The sequence below is a fragment of the Euprymna scolopes genome, chromosome 2, assembly GCF_053919585.1.
Source record: "Euprymna scolopes isolate OS-2025 chromosome 2, ASM5391958v1, whole genome shotgun sequence".
NCBI classification, from domain to species: Eukaryota; Metazoa; Mollusca; class Cephalopoda; order Sepiida; family Sepiolidae; genus Euprymna; species Euprymna scolopes.
The window spans coordinates 140302722-140322721 of NC_136483.1; the positions used below are offsets into that span (position 1 = coordinate 140302722).

Consider the following 20000-nt stretch of genomic DNA (forward strand, 5'->3'; position numbering starts at 1 on the left):
GTGAGGCACAGAACAGTTCAAGTAGAACTACTGAGGGCAACTGTTAAAAGGAAAGTAGTTAAATGAAACTCCCAAAGTGGGATTTTATCACCTTTACTATGGAACTGTATGCTGAATCCTCTTTTAAAGGAGTTTAAAAATAGGAATATTTATGCCCAGGCTGCTGCTGATGACATCGCAGTGCTGGTCGTGGGTTCAAAAGCATCATTATTCAGACGCATTGCCAAAATGGGACTACATTTTTCATCAAATATGATAACGAAAAATAGAATTCACTAATATTTTTAATCGATAAATTCACCATTTTTTGCTATAAAATCATAAGGAGAGTTAAAAAAAAATTAGTTATTAAACAAAAAGTTCGGTTTTTTTATTATAAAAAAATAAAAACGATACACGGGATTGAACCTAAAATCTTTCCACCAACCCCCGGTACTCTAACCGTTACACTAACATGTCATATTGGCAAAATCGCAGTAAAAAATATTTATATACAAAAAAAGTTATGCAAAATAAAAAAAAAGCGTTAGTCACTTATGTACTTGCTCTCCTGATTGTGAACCCACATATTTTGTTGTAACTTTTTTCTACTGAACCAATTTTCGAATTTTTTTTTTTCAAAATGTAGCTAATGAGGTGTTCTATCCAACTATATAACCTGTTTGAAATTTGGTTGCGAACGGAATTAGTGGTGGGGGTTTGAATGTGTCTCGATTCATTCAATTTCGGACTTAAGCATATATTCAACCACTACCGTGGTTGAATGATATATATATATATATATATATTGTTTTTGATGTGCTATTTGTGTTATAGAACAATAACAAGACCAACTTTTTAAAATATCAATATGTAAGCACATAAATAAAAATGATGACATTTATTTAGTTCCTTTTAACTAGTATCAAGATTGTATTAAGTGTAGGAACTATATACAATATACATACATATACGACATAACCAAATTGACACACTGGTTCATGTTAGATCACAAAAGTTAAGCATCATTGAGCCTGGTCAGTATTAAAATAGGTGAGCATTTAAGAATACCAGGTGCTGTATGTGCTCCCCACTTATCTCGGCATTATCTCCAGTCGGCCAGGACTTCTGCTTACCACTGGAATCAAGCAGTGCTGATTCAGGTGAGGAGTGGTTTGAGATTGCGCAACCCTTGCTTCACAATTCAATGCTTGTCATCCATCATCTCTCCAAACTGATCAGATGATCCTTGTCAACAACATCTATACATCGAGGAATTCGGCTGTAGACCAAACTTAAGGTATTCATAGCTGTGATTCTTACCATCCTCATGTATGCCTGTGAAACTTGGACTGTGAATGCCAAACATGCCAAGAAGCGTAACCATTTTCATATGATCTGCCTCTGTAGATTGTTGAAAATCAAATGGCAAGACAAGATACCAGACAGAAAAGTTTAAGCCCAATGAAGCCTCCTGTCAATATACACCATGTTGCAGCAGTGTCAACTTCAAAACTCCCTAAACAACTCCTTTATAGTGAGCAGTTCAAAGGAAAAAGAGCCAGAAAGTAGGAATGGGTTAAGTGTAACATATGCAAACACCATGTGCGAAATTGTCATGGTAAGGAAAAAGAATATAAAAAGGAGAGAACACGTTTGAGAAGCACGTTAGAGATCATGTTAGAGACGAGAGCACGTTAGAGATCATGTCAGAGATCACTTTAGAGGCATTGATGACGTTCGAGAGCACGTTAGAGATGACGTTTGAGGGGCGTCACAACGGTAACAATAGAATGAAGAAATAAATGTTGTTGCACGAAAAAGCGAGTTTGAGTTATTATTTGTCCAATACGCCTTTGTGACTGAGATTACAACGTGTTGGGTAAGGTTACACAAGTACAGCTTGAAAATACCCTTTAAACAGTTCAGCTTGTATTTCGTCTCATGTGAAAACCTAGCCAAAAGCAGATGTTCCTGGTGTACTGCAAGCCACAAAGTGACTTCGATTACTGAATGTACATGCATTGAAGAATGTGAGAGGAAATATACTGTTAGAAAAGACAGAGCACTTTTGCTAACGAATCATCCCACAGGTGCCCTGTCTGCGGGAGATATTTCAGAGCTCCAATCAGACTGATCAATGCCTGGGATGATAGGATTTTTAGAACCATACCTAGAATCAGAATGTGCCAAGGATTCCCTTTGCTGGTATGAAATAAAAGCTGAAGAAGCTCTTCCAAAAAGACAGGAATGCTTGAATAGATGACCTCCTTACACCTAACAGATATATAATCACTTTTAATTCAGCCTGAAAACTAAACAACTGTCAATAATCCCCCTAAAGGAAGAGGTTATACCTGGGAGAATAGCTTTGTAAGACCAAAAGGAACCATGCCTTATTTAGACAAAAGGGTCAGCTACTTCAACTCCTGGTCAAAATGAAAGACTCTAGAATCAGATTATGCTAAGGTTTTCTTCTGGCTGGTATGAAAAAGAAAGATACTTGTAGGATTACCTGTAAAACACTTGAAGGATTAACCAATCAGGCCATTTGGAAGATTAACCAATCAGATCACAAGGGGGATTAGCCAATCAAAACACTTAAAAGATTAGCCTTTCGAAACACGAAACAAGCAAGATAAAAGAAAAGTTAGCCTTCTGTCATACATAGCTGACCTTAGCCATGGCATTCACTTTTAATAGAGAAACATGATTGTATGGTTCACTAAATATATTAAAATACATTTGATAAAAAGATAGAAATAAAAGTTTATTATTATTATTATTATTATTATTATTATTATTATTATTATTATTATTATTATTATTATTATTAGCAAAAGTACCCATCGTTGACTGGGTTCAAAAACAGCCTACAGAAAATGGACTCTGATTTATGAAAGTATGATAGGTTATGAAAAGGAAGGGTTGTAAAGAGATAGCTTCGAATTTGGAGGTATCAAAACCAAAGCAAAATATGATGAAAGTAAAAATAGAATAGATAAACCCCATAATTTATTATACCATATCTGTTCACACTGAAACATTTATCACAATGTTCTGTGGATCTATATAAACAAAACCTTGTTAAACTTTGTGACATATTTCCATTCTATGGAGGTCAGACGTGAACGAACACCCCATAATTTTATTATACCGTATTTCTTTAAACTGAAACATAATTATCAAAGTATACTTACACAGATAGATATGAAAAGTCGTTATTAAAGTTTGTGCCTATTTCCATTCTATGGAGGCCAGGCGCGAACGCAGACCCCACAATTTTATTATACCATCCCTATTTAAGTTAAAACATGCTTATCAAAGTATTCTTATGTACATCTGTATCAAAAACACTTGTAAACGTTTTTTTTTTTAATTTTTAAATTTTTTATTTCCATACTTTGTGGACCAGGCGCGTATGCAGACCCCACAATTTTAATGAACCACTGTTCTGCCAGATCAAATATACCCATTCCTGTGTCTCGATACATCTTCTATCATTATATGTAATCATTTTTTAAAAATAGTCAACCATATAGGAGCCTATTCGTGACCGGACACACACACACACACACACACACACACACACACACACACACACACACACACACACACACACACACACACACACATTCAGCTTTATATTATAGATTCTTCTTCTTCTTCTTCTTCTTCTTCTTATTATTATTATTATTATTATTATTATTATTTTATATATCTCCATAAAATTAAATGTATCTGTTTTCAGTATTTATTTTCACAATACTTGATACATAATAGAGCTAGTAAGTTTTGAAAATATATATAGCAATTAAGTCACACAGAATCTTCCATATTTCATTCTTGTGAGGATTTGTCAGCGAACCACTACTGAGAGCACAAGGAAAGTGGACGATCGCCAAAAGTAATGTGGAAGAAGTATGGCAAGACAGTGCATGTAGAAACTTAGATGACACGTGCAGACTATGTTTGAGTGAGAAATTAGCTATCCTAAACTTTAAAGAAACCCAAAATTTATTAAGCTGCAGGAGTGAAATAGCAAACGTGTGTATACACAAAATAAACTTTACTTTAGGATAACAGCATACGTACAACAAAACATGAATAAATAATAATAACAGAAACAATAACAACAACAACAACAATAATAATGATGATATTAATAATAACAATAATAATAATAAAACTAATAAATAAACAAATGCATAAACAAATGCACTAATATAAAATAAAATGTAAGCGAAAACGTCCACATTAAACTAGGTTATTTTACAATAAAAAAAAGCGTAACAAAGAAACTTGTCCCTGCCAAAAGAACAAAAGAACAGGTGAATTGGAGGTCAAGTGAACCCTTGCCTGATAAACGTGTGCCCATTGACTATGATAAATGGGTGCGTGAATAACAAAAGAATCTGATTGGCTGATTAGCAAACCAAGTATCACGGGAATATATAAAAACACGAGGCATCATCGATTCCATGCAGTTGCCTAATGGATCCTCACAAGGATGAAACGGAAAAATTTAGGATATCTTAATTGCCAAATATATTTTCAAAACTTACTATATATATATATATATATACAAGGAAATCAAAAAGGGTGTAGTGTTTACTTGATATAAACAATGGTAAACGTCAATCTGATATAAATACCAGTATTTATATATAGATAATTCAATCCCAACCGAATAAAAAAGCTCAATAAACAATAGAAAGTAGAGCTTATTATAAGAGAAAGAAAATTAAAACTGTAAGTAATATGTTTCAATAAATGTTAATACTTTTTAATACCTACAGACGCTAGTGTTTCATGCTTACGCAATCATCAGAACAGGAAATAATGATTACTGCTGATTGCAGAACTCGAACCCAGTCAACAAAGGCAAACTTATGAAAAATGGAAAAGGAAGAAACCAAAATTATCATATATTCATCAATACTTCGTCTTTATTTCAAGACTTTCTCAAGATAATTGATTTAAAAAAAAAACAACATACAAGTACAATATTTTTTTACATATTTTTAACCAATCAGACCATTAGGAAGATTAACAATCTGTACTACATCTCAGGACCCCACTCCTTATCTGTGCTAAAATCAAAACGTAGATTCCATGAACAAAGCTTCTTTCTTAGAAGTGCACGCCCGTGGAACTCTGTTCCGGTTGCCTGTTTCCCACCTGACTACAACCTGGACATCTTCAAGTCCAATGTGAACAAATTCCTGATGAACCGCCTCCTTGAGTAAGACACTTTATCAAATCTCCAACACTAACTTACTGTACAGGCAGTAACCCTTATCCCCGAGTGGCTTCCCGGCCTTGATAAGTGGTGATTACCTTGTATATAAAAAAAGGACGTATTTAACTCTTAACTGTCTCAAACTTCATAACGGCCTCTAGCCAGTGCTCAGTATTGATTATGACTGACGTTGAACGGCAATCAAACAAAGACTGTTGGATATTCACGATTGAAACTTAGTGGACAAGTCAGGCATAGGCTAAAGTTTAATTGTTCAAAATATGGTTTGATTTAAAGAAAGGGTTGTGAATTTGATTAGCGATTCGTGAGTGACATTTTTTTCGAGGTCACCTTGTGCAATAGACGATTTTAGTTTACGTTATTAAATATATCTCCCCTTTTTTGTAACTTCACTCCATTTCAGTCTCGTCTTTTGAGGCTGGTGTTAATTTAGAGTTTATATTCCTTTGCTCTAACAAGGATTGAGAGTCTAATCTACTCTACTATTTAACATTGAGCTGGAAGAAAGTGAGACAACAGCCAAAACAGAACTTGAACATAGCACCTCGAGTTCATACACCGTGCCAGTAATCACTAAGTTACCGTTACTTCGTTAGGTTGTTCATGTAATTAAATGCTGTTCTTTCGGCAGATTCAAGTTATTGCATTTGTCGGAGGTCTTCGATAGATTGCTTGAGGCTGCTTGCAAAAAAGCTGCTACCGCATTCGTGCTGTTGGTGAGATCTCTGGGGACGTGATGCACTGCTTTGGATTCAACTTACTTGACTGTTTTTCATGCGCCTCTTGGGCGTGTCTTTTTGTTGGAGGGCCAATTAAGGAAAAAACGTCTGACAAGAATCGAAAGATGTCATTACTGTGAAATAAATGAATTTTGCAGATCTCGGGCGAACTGCACATGTTTGATTGTTTATTAGACATTAATTAATAGATACATTATATTTTTTTAAATGTCTCCTCTTTCTCTCTCTTTCTTCCTCTCTTCTTCCTCCTCTCTCTCTCTCTCTCTCTCTCTCTCTCTCTGTATATATATATATATATATATATATATATATATATATATATATTTAAATAAGGGAGTAGTCACCAACAATGTGTATTTTTTTAGCATTATTTTATTATTCCATGTCTTGGTTTTTCATTGAGAATTATGTTTGGATCATCGTAATAATGTTTTTAAGTCGTTGAAATCGTTTTCACGCGCGTTTCAGACGTTCTGTGAAGCGTCCTCGTCAGAAATTAAGAGAAAGAAAAAGAGAGAAAGAGAGAGAGAGAGAGAGAGAGAGAGAGAGAGAGAGAGAGAGAGAGCAAAAGGTAATATGATTTAAAGAAAATCATTTACTTAGACTCCAAAAATTCAACACCAACAACCGATCAGTGTACGATCGTTTCTGAGACGATACGGCTCAATCATCAGCACCGGGATTAAACATCAAATAGAAACTTTAAATATATGATCAACACTAAATTGAGGATATCAAAAAATTATAAAGCAAACATATAGACAAATCTCTACTATTATATGAAAGGAACTTTGTGTGCGTGTGTGTTTGTGTGTGTGTGTGTTTGCGTGTGTGTGTGTTTGTGTGTGTGTGTGTTTGCGTGCGTGTGTGTGTGTGTTTGTGTGTGTGTGTTTGTGTGTGTGTGTGTCTGTGTGCGTGTGTGTTTGTGTGTGTGTGTTTGTGTGTGTGTGTTTGTGTGTGTGTGTGTCTGTGTGCGTGTGTGTTTGTGTGTGTGTGTTTGTGTGTGTGTGTGTTTGCGTGTGTGTGTGTGTTTGCGTGCGTGTGTGTTTGTGTGTGTGTGTGTGTGTGTTTGTGTGAAAGTTTGTTCCCTATGGACTCGAAAACGGCTAAATCGGCTTTCATGAAATTTCACACGAAAGTACTTTATGTGCCTAGCAATATAGATAGGTATTGCATCGGTATATCTTCGATAATTATCGATAATTGATAATCGAATTAATTCGATGAAAGAAGGAACAGTCGATTTTGATCAAAATTGACACCTTACACAGCCTAACATCACAAGTGCACTTGAGAAGTTTCATTACCACACAAGCTGAAAGACTAGACATATAAAATCAACATTAGGTTCTTTGATACGATAGGGGCGCTTTTAAGTGTGAAACATTTGTTGATCATCATTCAATTCCGGCCAACGTCCAGTTACCCTGCTAGTATTAATTAAGCAAAAGGTTACAATGATTTTTATAGGTTGTTTACATTTCAATGTTAAGGGGTCTAAATTGGGGTCAAAGTTAAAAAGAAATGACCTCTGCGGTCTTATGCGAATTTACTCAGACAAATTTGAGTCTAAACATTTGAAATCTTACATAAAATTTATTCATATGTAGGGCAAGTTATGAACAATACATAGGGGCCGAGCAAAGCCGGGCTGAACTGCTAGTTTAACAGAAAAGTTTTGAAAGATACTTGTTGCAATACTCATAAACACTGAGTTTTCTGCACGTCATCAAATGACAAAAAAAATGTATTTTTACTTTAAATCACAATAAAATAATTTCGGCGCTTTTACACTATTAGAACGAAATGTTGTAGTCGATAAATGGAGTTTTCAGATAAAAAAAAAAACAATGGTTTCTACTGATTTTTTTGTCAATTCTCATAAACTACAATGTTAGCTTCCAAATTATTCAGACGAAATTACCTGAATATTACCGAATTATTAAAAAAAAAAAACAAACACAACTTTAATCGTGTTAGTAGATGAAAAATTGCGGCCATCTTGTTTCAATAAAATAAATTGAAACGGAAAATTACATCCATTTTGAACTCTCCTGTGTTTTACATAAGCATATTTGCTTATGTAAAACACAGGAGAGTTCAAAATGGATGTAATTTTCCGTTTCAATTTATAGATTGATTTCATGAAATTCTATTTTCTTTAATAAATAATTTTCTAACATCGATTTTCGTCATTTTTGGATATAATCATCTTAAAAATATGAGGAATACGTAGATGCCATTGTTTTCATGTGAAATCCAGTTTTACGATTTCCGAAATTTTGTTCTGATAGTGTGGAAGCGCCATAATTTCAAATATTATTTAGGTTTATGATGACAATTGGAAAGTTATAGCAAGCAAAAAAAAAAAAAAAAAAAAAAAACGGAAAAAGTACTTAAGGTGAGATTTGGACCGTGAATGTTAGCGTAAAACATTCAATCTAAAGGCGAACGTTTTATCCACAACCCAACAATCAAACAAAATTATCGTTTTCTTAGTAATCTACTTAAACCGTTTATGAGTGGACGTAAATCTGTTTTGCTTATCTGCATAGTTTGACCGCTTCGTATAAATCTAAAATCATTTGATTGTCTAAAATAAAAAATAATTTAAAAATAAATAAAATTTAAAAATGAAGAATAAAGTAATTTAAAACTAAAATAAGAAAATAAAAGGAAACACGAAGAAATCCATTTGTAATTTAAAAAAAATATCTGACATATCGATATATATATATATATATATATATATATATATATATATATATATATATATATATATATATATATATATTGTTTTCACAAAAACCAAGACTTCAAAGAATGGGTTGATAGCAACAAAAAGTGTATTTCATTGTTAGTTACAATTTTTTCAAGACCATTTGGACAAATCCAAACATTATGTCGTTTGAAAATTTTCATAAGAACAGTCTCTCTCTCTCTCTCTCTCTCTCTCTCTCTCTCTCTCTCTCTCTCTCTCTCTCTCTCTGTATATATATATATATATATATATACATATATATATATATATATATATATATATATATATATATATATATATATATATATATATATATATATCACTTTATAGTATGTATGTACGCACCAGCGACATTTACCCTAGGATGGTTGAACCAGCTTCCTCCAAAGGCGGAAGTGTCAAGGGAATATTAAATTCAAAAACAATCTCCAGTCGCATGTATATCTCGGTCGGGCGAGAAGACGACGTTTTTGTAGTTCTTGCAGGTAGGTGTCGACGTCCTCCTATATACAGCACCTGGTATCCCCCAATGGTCACCCATCTGGTACTGATCAGGCTTAATGTTGCTTAACTGTAGTGATCCAACGAGAACCGGTGTGATTATGTCATATACGTTTGAAGTATAGATATCTATACTATATCTGTATTTTTTTATCATTCGAACTACTTTTCAGAACGGTTCGATTAATGTAACCTTTGACCTTGTTCAGATGTATCTGTTTGAATTTTTACATTTTTATGCTCCGTGGCATAACGATTAATAGCGTTGATTAACAACCAGGTCAACGTGACAGGCTTCTGGAGGTTGACGGTTCAATCCTTATTACAGTCAACAATTGTCGATAATTGTCTAAAATAAGAACATAATAATTAATTAACATTTCTACCAATTAATTAACATTTCTACCAATTAATTAACATTTCTACCAACTCATGGGTGAAATAATTAGAACAATTTACCTTCGTGGATTAAATAAAGGGTTCAGTTCGAAATTCTGTTTGGGGTTTCGGGTTTGAAAAAAAAAAAAGATTACATCAATGCCATTTATATATTAGGTTGGTGCAAAAATAATGTCGTTTTTTGACGTTCAACTATATATATATAAACGACATTATTTTTGCACCAACCTAATATTTATCTATTTTGTATATATTCATTTAATCATTTATTTATACAATTAACTTTATTTAATCTTTTTCATGTTTTTTTACAGGTGTTGCCAGGCGGTATTTAAAAAATCCGCATTCCTGGATATTTTTTAATCCTTCGGTTGCAGGCGTTATTATACACACCTGCAGACTCAGGTAAGTTAATTTCTAACTTTTATCCTAGTCTTTTTTATTTCTTTGTACAGGGTGGAACGATAAAATTGTCACTCTAAAGAAAAACAACACTACAGTTTTATTTTAAAACTTTTATTGAAAACATCAGTTCAGTAACTTGATTATGTAGTAGAATTGACATCTATTCAATGTAGCCACCTTTAGCCTCAATCACCACCTCGATACGAGTCCAGAACAGGGAACATGCCTTTTCCATTAGTGTCAGTGGGAGCTCGGCGAATACTCGGCAGAGGGTGGTGATCAGGCTGGCTTTTGGTATTGTGGGAGATCATATTAGTGATGTTCTTGACGTATGACCAAACAAAGTAGTCCAGCGGGTTCAGGGGAAGGAGGAGATGCCAGTGAGAGAAAGGTACAAAGTTTTAGCACTCCTTCTAAAGCCAAGCCTGGACTTGTGGGCCGGCGCCGAGTCCTGCTGCTACACCCAAGATCTGCCAGCGACCACCTGATTGCACCTAGGGATCACCACACTCTTCAGCACATCCAGGTACACTTTAGTGTTAACTTTCAAACCGACTTCGAAGATGTGAGGTGGCATGATGTGGCCCCTCACTTGAAACCACACCGAAGACTATAACCATGACCGGAAACTTTCTTTTCATCACCCTGGGCGCGTCCCTGTTATTTGATGCATTTTGAGGGTGCTGGCAATGGTCCTGTTGTCAGAACTTGGATTGGTAGAGAGCATGGGTTGTACAGTGGCGCATCTCCAATCTCGTTCGTCGAACATTATGTTACTTTGAGACATGATAGAAGACTCGTATCATTCTTGGATCTGTACACAACAGGTAAACTTGTAGATGGTCTGCAACAAAAAAAGAAAACCGGTTTTCATCAAATGGAAATAGAATCATGTCGTCTTTTCTAGGACGACAATTTTATCATTCCACCCTGCATTCTAAGCCAGTTAGTTTGAACCAGGTTGTATTTTAGATTTGGTCCATTTATTTCCAGTGGAAGTTTTATTTATTTATTTATTTATTTTTTTTTAAATAAAAAACGAATTGATCTGAAGTATTTTATCTTTGATTTGGCTAAAAATTGATCCTCTGTTTTTAAAGTTTGGTATGGTTAAAAACTGATCCACATTTTTATGTTTGAGTATAACTAAAAAAGATTGTCCAAATTGTTTAGGTCTCCTATAGTTAAAAATTGATCCAGATTTTTAAAGGTATGGTAAAACTGGCTCAAAGCTTTTATGATTATATATATATATATATATATATATATATATATATATATATATATATATATATATATATATATAATTATTAAATACCTACAGACACTAGTGTTTCATCCTTTCGGGAATTATTAGTGCAGGGTGTCACGATTAACACCAGTTGATAGATTCGAACCCGGCGACAGAAGCCATCACTGGCTTCATTAGCAAGAAACTAATCCATTCGGCTACCGTTAACCCCGAGAAATGCTGTTGAATTCTAAACATTTATTTGTTAAATGCTTTTTAACGTCTGTCAGAGTGATCTAATCATTATATGATGATTTTCACAAACACACACACACACACACACACACACACACATATTCAGTATTCAATTTGTTAACCCCATCTTGTTGAGATTAAACTATAAGTTCATTTACCTGTTCATTATAAGCCTTTCCTAATCACAAGCACCATCCTTGCTCCTCCATAAACTTGAAAAAAAAAACAGACAAAAAACCAGGTTTGTGAGAAAGAGAGAAAAAAACAGAAAAAAACGGAAAAGCTACTTTCACGAGGGTAGTTTATATAAAACAAGATTGAATGAAAAAAAGGAATCTGTTCTTTTTCAAATGTTTTTCAGTTAACAAAAATAATCAACGCCACTTTTGCACTTAAACAATCCTTCGTTGACTCTTAAAATCGACGGACAATCAAAAAGAAAAATGAAAATGATGAAATGAAGGCTGTTGAGAAAAAGCTGGAGGAGGAGGTTGATGAATAGAGAGAAAAAAAAAACAGCATCAGTTTAGGTGTCACTGAGGAAGGGGAGGGGAACACTTGAGCAACCCTTAACACGTCCTCTCAATTAACAAATTAGACTTTTTTTTTTTTTTAAGAAAGCAAGAATATATAAAGGAGAACTCTTTCATTGTCATTTTTTTTTGTTTTTTTATCGGTTGTTTTTTTTTTTTATCTATGCAACAATACGCATCTACCTTCGTTTATCTCACATTTCACAACAATTCTGAAAAATGAGATCACCATCTGGCTAAATATATGCTAAAAAGTGAATGATGGTTGTCAAAATTTAAGATGTTATGCATTTCAAAATGAATTGTTCTAAAATTGAATACAACATAATAAATAGAATTCTGTCATCGTTGTTGACTTAAAAATGGACATTTTTTATTTAAAAGATATTTAGTTTACAATTATATTTTTACAGTGATAACAAAACTATTTGTAAAACATTTTCATTGTTACAAAAGGATTAACATGGGAAATGTTAGTTTTTGCATACAAAATATTTTGATATAAAAGTTGAAATGAAAATGCACTGAAGATATACCGAACAGAGATTAATGATATATGTTTCGAAATTATAATACAAGAAATATCTTGCAAACACCTTGTATTTACAGTTTAATTAAAAACCAATTCATCTGATGCAGTGGATAATGGCTCGTTTTTATTAAAAAATATTTATTTTACGATAATAACGAAATTATTAAATTGTGAAACATGTAAAGTGTTACAAAAATAACTTACATGCTGTGAAATGTCATTTATTTGTTTGTTTTTTTGCTTACAAAATGTTTTGATATAAAAGTCGAAATGAAAATTCACTGAAGAAGATGCACCAAAGATAACATATATATATATATATATATATATATATATATATATATATATATATATATATATATATAAAATAAAAATTACAATTAAATTTACCAAAATGATTCAAGATGGTAAAACTAAAGTATATTACAAATATTAAAGAATTAATATTTATAAAGTAATCTGGCATCAATTGAAATGAATGGCTCTCGTCTTCAGGAGGCCTCAAGTTTTGACAAGCTTCTGGGCTTGACCATTACTCCTGATCTTAAATGGAACACGTACATCAAATCTGTTGCCAAGGCCGCTTGAAAAATGGTGGGATCTTTCTATCGATCCGGTAAATATCTCACTGCTGATGCTATTCTCTATCTATATAAGAGCCAGGTACGTCCAAGGATGGAATACTGTTGCCACATCTGGGCAGGAGCTGCTAGAAAGGACTTGTCCTGCCTTGATAGAGTTCAAAATAGACTTCGTAGCCTCGTAGGAGATGTCTTTTTCTCTTCGCTGCAACCTCTATCTTACAGAAGAGATGTTGCGAGTTTGTCTCTGATGTATCGTTATTTTCATGGAAAGTGTTCGACTGAGCTTCAATCTATGGTCCCCCCTCGCCAAACTTTCACAAGAAACACTCGTCTAGCTGTAAACACTATCAATAATTCCCCCCACTCTTTATCTGTGCCTAAACCTAAACGTAGATTCCATGAACAAAGCTTCTTTCTTAGAACTACACGCCTTTGGAATTGTCTTCCGTTTTCCTGCTTTCCGGCTGACTACAATATGGTTGTCTTCAAGTCTAACGTAAATAAGTTCTTGATGAGCCGTTCCATATAAGTTATCAAATTTACCAAATTTTCATTACTAATGATTACTATATTGTCCAATTTCTACTGTACACTCTTTAAACCTTATCCTTGAGTGGCATCTGGGCCTTGATAATGTGGTGATGCCTTTGTAAAAAAAAAAAAAAAAAAAAAAAATCTCAACCAGATGTAAAAGCTCGATAAAACCAAATAGGAGATAGAGCTTATAAGAGCAAATGGTTAAGAAAACATGTTAAAAAAACACTTTGAAAAAGAGTTAAAAACATATTTAATCTGAAAAGGAAACACTTGATAAGTGGATAGTCTTAATCCGTAGAGTTTCGAAGAAATACTTTCCTTCTTATCAGAGGGTAGGAATTAGCAAAATGCAGGATCGGATTTTGCATACAAAAGTATTTGATGAAACTGCAAGTAAGTCAAAGATCTTACTTGATAACAAAAAGTGAAGCAGAGGGAATATGGCGAAGAAAAATGTGATTACACGTGAATGGATAGTCTGGTGAAAGGTAAATAATCCAATGACGGTAAAATCCAAAAATATAACTCCAAGAAAGTTAATTGAATTTTCATTTGCACAAGTAAAATCCAAGGAAATCACGTAATTGGAAGATGGTCCAAAATAATCCAAAAGGCCGAAATCCATGGAATAATTCACACTTTATATCTACTTATCAAGTGTTTCCTTTTCAGATTAAATATGTTTTTTAACATGTTTTATTAACTGTTTGCTCTTATATATATATATATATATATATATATATATATATATATATATATATATATATATATATATATATATCGAAATTATAATACAAGAAATATCTTATATATTTTTGAATTGGAAATTTTTATTGGGATGAGTATTATTTATTCATTTATTTATTGCGGACTATTTAATAGTTGTTGTTTCACGACGTTTCGGCCAACTATTCCTCTAGCTTCTGGTATGGATCTGACCATGGAAGATCAGATAATAAATAAACGTGGAACAAAAAATCCAACCTTGATCGCCCTTCGGGGCCTGTGGTGCAGTGGATTGAGTCGTTGAATCTCTACGGCTCCAGGTGGGACTTGTCTGAAGGTAGCGGTTTCAATCCTACCCAAAGCTGACTTACTTGGCCAAATCGTGGTGAGACGGCAACAACTATGGATGGCAATAATTGCTGAGAATGCAGTTAGGAGATTTGGAGTTCCTATCCCATCGCGGCTACCACCTGACGAAGGCCAGAGGAATAGTTGCCCGAAACGTCGTGAAACAACAACTAATAAAGATGAGGATAATAATCCGCAATAAATAAAGAAATATCTTGCAAACAAAGTGTGTTTGCAACTTAATCAAAAGACCAACTTATTTTATTCATGAAGATGAGTGAACATAGAAATCTAAGAGATCAATTACATATGCTTGTCTCTTAATTAAAAGACTAAACGTTTATATCTGGCTATCCGGAGACCCGACGTTGCCCGGGATTAAATTAGGATCAATGAATGTTTCACATTTCCAAGTATTGCCTTTGAAATCGGTAAAATCACCCATTTTTCAATCAAATCGATTCATTGCCTGCTTTAGTCGGCGACCTCACATAGTGCACCGGGAGGAAGCTTCACGTGTCTCCTCGCAGTGACTTAGCCTACAATATATTGTAGTCCACATTGCACTGCAGACAACCTACTATTGGTTTTAAAAAATATTTTTATATAATAGCTTGAATTAAAGCTACAAATGCAAAAGTCAAGTATTATTGTAAAGTTGTGCTCAAAATAGAAACATTCTTCATGCGCCCCTATCACATAAAAGAACACTGTTGATTTTATACGCTGGGCCTTCTGCTTGTGCGGTGATAAAACTTCTCAAATGCACTTGTGATTGTTATTTTGGCCAAAATCGGACTGTTCCTTCTTTAATCGGATTTTTTTTTTATTATCGATTTTTATAATTATTAGAGGCATTCTGATACAAAACCTATCTAAGACCAGACACACGAAGTAAATTTGCCACTACTAGCTAGAGATCGATGGTAAGCGACTATTGCGATAATGCAAATTCATTTGCAAATGTTATCAGAAGAGGTGGAGAGCACTGGAAAACTGGTGAGACTTGTTGTCACTCAGCTTCCAGAGAACACCACAGGATGTTTTCAAAGAGAGATCCTTTATGACCTGTGTGAAAGCTCCTCGTGAGCCGCCGCCGCCGCCGCCGCCAATAATAATAATAATAATAATAATAATAATAATAACAACAACAACAACAACAACAACAACATCCTACACTAAGTACTTTTCACATAATTGACCCTTTGAATATGCTCACTAGTTTTGGTATAAAAACCCACTCCTGAGTGAAAAATTAACCGCTATAACGCACCACAACACTGAAGAAGAAGAAGAAGAAGAAGAAGAAGAAGAAGAAGAAGAAGCAGAAGAAGAATATACATCCAAAGAAGAAGTTTCCACGTTGAAATTACACCAGTCGGTTCCATTTCGTTTCTGTATTTATCAAGGGAAGTAATTCTGAACACTTCCTGTGCTTGCGAGATCCAAGATTGGTATTTTACCGATCTTCACACCTGGCCTGCAGCGAAACAGCGTTTAGATTTGCTATTGAGTTTGAAGACGTGACAGCGTAAAGGTTAAAGCGTTGGATTTGATTGTGAAGTTGAGATCCATCGTGCATAAGGCGAATGGAATCGCTTGACCTTTTAAATGAATGAGAAATCCAATAAGCTAGTTGAATGTCAAGATAAGCCTGTACTCTCTTCTATACATTCCCCAGCACAGACGCCTTTCATATATATATATATATATATATATATATATATATATATATATATATATATATATATATATATATATACTAGCAGGAAGATCCGACGTTGTTCGGGATTGAATAAGGAACACTACGCTGTCTTTTTTCTAATATACTCATAACACCATACTACTTTATTTTTATTGCCTTCTCTCTTCCGTGTTTTGTCCTCTAATAAAGTCAGAGGAAGCTGATCTTTTGGAAAACTCTGAAGTATACATGTGTTTTAAATTTCATAAAAATCGGATACAGGTATTTGCAGTTTTATGGAAGCTCTGCCATTATTACTTCTTTAAGTGGAGAGCACACAGATATTTGATACATAGAGAACATAGAAGATTTACTTGTTAAGTTAAAGACATTGATAAATGCGATGGAAATTAAAGTTCTGTAAGTGAATGTTATCAAAACCAAAGCGATGATCAGAGGTTGCAGTGTTAGAATGCTCTTAATAAGAGGAAAGTTTCCCCACTTAGTTTGTGGAAAGGGAGTCGAGTTCCACTCAATTTTTTGTGGCACTGTTAAGCATTGGGTACAAAGGAAGTGCAGTCGAAGAGGATAACCAGTTTGTGTGCAAGGCCAAAATTTTCACCTGCCATAATTCCAATTTCGATTCTGATCTATCAAAGCAAAGTCGGCTGCTGGACCCATAACCTTTAAGCTATTTTAGTTTAAGAAAAGAAGAGTAATTTTGTTTCAAACAAAATGGCAGTACCAATGTAGAGAAACTTTGAATTGGAAAGCTTGCTGACAAAGAATATGGCTGGATAGCCAATCCATGGAAGTCTTGAATTGTAAAAGTTTGATGAAGAGCGAAATTCCTTCTTATGTGGACACGAAAAATTATGTGTGGGAATTCTAAGAGATCCAGTATGTTTTATGGAGTGATTTCGATTTCTGATTGGTCGATAACAGAACGGTGTTCCATTGGATTGGATAGTTCCTATCACCTCTGTCTACAAACAGAATCTTCCAATTATTTTATAATCATACTCTCTCATTATTTTTAATGTTAAAGAATGAGTCTCCTTGCTTTTTCAATTGCTTGGAGGCTGGGTAGAAAGTACCTGACAAGAATCCATTCTTGACGATCGGCCTGATATGTGCGGGGTTAGGAACTGGCCCAGTACCTGTCGGACTGAGGTAAGCTGCCTGGGTATTACTTAGGAGGTCCACCCTATCAAGCCTTGCCACCCGGCTTTTGGATGGGACAAGTTTATCGCTTGTTGCCTGAGGCGCCCCTACCAGGAAATGCTGATGGGGATACCCAGGCAATTTTGGCTAGGCTATAGTGCCCCTCTTTTAGGGTGCTTGACATCCCTACCTTCTGAACTTGTGTCACATCTTGCTGTGGTGGGCAGCAAGTAAGTATCTACCCTTTTCATTATAGCAAAAATATTGCAACAGAAGATGAATGAGAACTCAGATGTGGAGAAATTATTTTGGGATGGCAAAGTTATTGAGGTTGTTCAGAAGTTTGTTAACTTGGTGATACCGCTAGAGCAAAGGGTGGAGTAGGTGCTAATATTACTGCAAGAGTTAGCAAGGAACTTTTGCTATCACTAAAAAGCAAGGTTTTACCATTGCCAACCAAAGGAACAACATACCAGGCACGTGCACAAAGCATGATGGTGTATGGAAGTGAAACCTGCCCAGTAAGGGTTGAGGACAAGCGTTGCATGAAGAGAAATAATATGAAAATGATGCGATGAATGTATAATGTGGGGCTAAAGACAAACTTAGATCCGATGACCTCAGAGGAAGATTAAATCCGGAAAGTATAGGGAAATGTTTGAAGAATAGGCATCACCATCACCATCAACTTAGCTCCAACCCTGGTCCCATTGTCGCAACTTGGTATCCCTGGACTTGTTTTTTTAAGTATTTTAATGGAAAATGCTATGACGTACTCATAGCATTTGTACTCCCTGACTAGCCCGACAAACAGCAAAATCTCACCCCTTCAATGTAGAGGTACCCGACAGCCGGAAACTTCTACCCTAATAGTTTCTTTCTTCAAACTGCTAGCCTTTGGAAGTCCCTCATCGTTTCCTGCTTTTCTGACTATACTAACAAAAAGAACTAGTATTTTTTATATGCTTACAAAAATTGGTAGTTTGTTTAAATAAAATACCGAACGTCTATTATCCATATTCTTTATGGCTTTCACTCTGACAGACGCGACTCACCGTTAAGAACGTAAGAAAATAGTGTCGGAACGGTATTCGCAAAAACATAATGGGCAAGCATTGTAAATAGATAAAAAAAAAAACTCTTTCAGATTCCTTCCACCTGTCTACTCCCTGTTCGTCTCCACTCACTTCTCCAGTCCTGTATATAATTTATTTGCGCTAATCCAACGCCAGGAAAGAAATCACAGCAAAAGCCGTGGAACTATAATCAGATTAAAGAGTTCTGCGTTCGAAACGTACTCGTATCATTCTATTGGTTGCGTGACACGTTCTCGGTGAGGTCGGAAGTTCCACTTAGCGTCTTCGAGGATTTCTTCAACTGCGAAAAAGAAAGGCATATACACACATCAAAGCTGTCTGCGGAAAGAATTGGCAAATGTTGAATCTGATTTAGTAACGCCAGGTAACAGCACAATGGTTATAATGTTGGGCTTGACACGCAAATATTCCTGTGCAATATTTCTTTTAATTGGTTTATTGGCGTGTGGGCTTCCCACGGTGCATTGGATTGTTTCGAGACCTTATGGATGATAGGAAGGTTGTCACAAATCAATTAAAAAGAATTGATTTTGAATGAGTCACTTTCTTTGGTGTGTGCAGATAGTATCCCAGGATATTTGTACACAATTATTTTTAAAAAATAGACCCAATAGATTTATAAGTTTGCAGAAAATTTTGTGTAATAGCAAAGTAGCATACAATATGACTAGAGCTCATAATGTAATATAATATAGTAACAGTTATTGAGAAAAAATTCCAGATTTCATCCTAAAATTCTTTATTATCACAAAAATATTTTGAATATTGAACATTTTTTCATGATAGAATTTATATATATATATATATATATATATATATATATATATATATATATATATATACTGCACTGAAGATTCCCGAAAGGATGAAACACTAGTGTCTGTAGGTATTTAATTATTATAGTAAAAAAATAATTATATATATATATATATATATATATATATATATATATATTTATATATATATTTATATATATATTTATATATATATATATATTTATATATATATTTATATATATATATATATATATATATATATATATATATATATATATATATATGTATATAAGCGAGAATGTGTGTGTGAGGACACTTCTCAACCTATATACTCAACGAATTGTTGATTTACAGACTTGGAATTTGGTATATAGAGTATTCAGACTTGTGGAAACTTTTTAATCTTATCCGAAAAAAAAAGGCCTGCTAAAAGGTCAAAATTAAAAAAAAAACTTGGTACGTGTGGGGTCATCGGATTTTTATCT

The 20000-nt window shown here is 34.2% G+C and overlaps 1 protein-coding gene across 1 annotated transcript in view; it reads left to right on the top strand.

The window, feature by feature from the left end:
• The window catches only part of LOC145296731 (uncharacterized), a 278300-nt gene that overhangs the window by 103782 nt on the left and 154518 nt on the right, over positions 1 to 20000 (top strand). The window contains exon 2 of the mRNA XM_080142753.1: positions 9958 to 10048. The gene's annotated coding sequence lies outside the window, so the exon portion shown is untranslated. The remainder of the gene's footprint in view (positions 1 to 9957; positions 10049 to 20000) is intronic.